Here is a 1,702-nt window from a genome sequence, read left to right on the forward strand (position 1 = left end):
TAAACAGCAATGCATGCAACCGCCAATTAAAATAGCATCAATTCATTGTTCATATCAGTTTAAACTTCCACATTACTAATCCTTCTAGATCTAGTCAGTGTTAAATATAAATCTACAATTAAAGTAAATGTGAGTTTGATTATTTCAAAACTACATGGAGGTAAAACTATAAATCTTGTAGATATTTGGTAAAGTACCGTATAAATTAAATTCACTTTGTGCATGTAATTTGTACAATGTAGATTATACTGTTAATTTCACAAGCAGCCCATTTCTTGATTAATGACTACTGCCTTCAATTTTTTCATAAGCTGGATTATTGACTAATTCTCCTCCGCTGCCTTCTATTTCTCCATAAGCTGGATTATTATTAATGATTAATGATCCTTCCCTAGATCTGTTTTTTTCTATTCTCCATATGCTGGATTTGTGATTAATTCTCCTTTGCTACCTTCTATTTCTCTATAAACTGGATTACTGATTAATTCTCCTTTGCTACCTTTTACTTCTCCATAAACTGGATTATTGATTATGTCCCTTCTGTGTCCTTCTATTTCTTCATAAACTGGATTACTATAAATCATTAAACACTGTTAATCTGGTATGCTTCATTAGTTGCAGTATATGTTTTCTGTTTTTGTAATGAGGTAGCCCCTGTTATTAATATTTAATAAATAAGCACATATGTGCACACATACACACACACAACACACGATACTTACTATGCAATTTCCTTTTGTAGATAATAACAAAACAAACTGATACAATGAGACACATCATTAATAATAATATGATGACACCCAATGATGTCAGGATAACTATAACATACAAAATGGTATATGATAATATTCAATGCAACTAACCAGCATTAACAATAAGACCTGCTGAAACAGTTGTGACAGTAGAGGATGACTCAGTAGAAGTGTTAGTAGGTGGAGGAGCAGTTGTAGCAGTGAGATTAGTTGTATCATCAGGATGTGTATCTATTAAGTAACAATTCATAGTATGTAATAATTGGACTCGCCACGCTTGCGTAGGCGGGTACTAAGCAGTTGGGTTGTCATTCTGTCTGTCTGTCTGTCTGTCTGTCATTCTGTCACGAAAATTCCTGTTAATTCCAGGGCCGTAGCCAGGAACTGAAAATAGGGGGTTCGGAAATTGCTGCGCGCGAAGCGCGCAGCAAAAATTTTGACGAAAATGGGCGTGGTTGGTAGGCGTGGTATTAATTTACCCATCTCAGCCATGTGCTGAATCAGCTAAAATGGCTATCTGTGCTTCTCGCTGTTGCCAAAATGCTAATCCTGCTTTTGCAGTGCTGTTCTTCATGACAGGAGCTAATCTAAAACTTTTTTGCAGCTACAACAGGGGGTTCGTCCGAACCCCCCGAACCCCCCCTGGCTACGGGCCTGAATTCCTATAGTCAATATCTTTTTTACTGAGCTCTCCTGAGTTATAATTCTTTTTAAGCTTTGAGAAAAAGATAATTTATTTTGCTCCGTTGTATTTTCATAGCAATCCGTGGTAGCAAAAGCTGAATTTTTCAAGAATAGACCACTTTTCCTAGCCAAATCTTCGTGTTTCACTCTATTTGGTCAAGATTAGCATTGATAGGTAGAGAAAAGTACCTAGATTAAAAAATATGTGGGGATTTTCTAATCTCTTTTTTGTTTGCGAGTTACAGTTGCTCAAAGTTTGTGATTTA

The 1,702-nt window shown here is 35.8% G+C and overlaps 1 long non-coding RNA gene across 1 annotated transcript; it reads right to left on the reverse strand.

Moving 5' to 3' along the window:
* Positions 1-118: 118 nt before the first annotated feature.
* On the reverse strand, positions 119-1,242 carry LOC109592329 (uncharacterized). The gene is made up of 3 exons (XR_002190298.1): positions 864-1,242; positions 723-818; positions 119-654 (listed from the first exon to the last, which is right to left on the reverse strand). It is a non-coding gene; the product is annotated as an uncharacterized LOC109592329 (long non-coding RNA).
* Positions 1,243-1,702: the final 460 nt, after the last annotated feature.

This window comes from Amphimedon queenslandica, unplaced genomic scaffold (assembly GCF_000090795.2).
Source record: "Amphimedon queenslandica unplaced genomic scaffold, v1.1 AMPQUscaffold_5581_Cont22452, whole genome shotgun sequence".
Taxonomy (NCBI): domain Eukaryota; kingdom Metazoa; phylum Porifera; class Demospongiae; order Haplosclerida; family Niphatidae; genus Amphimedon; species Amphimedon queenslandica.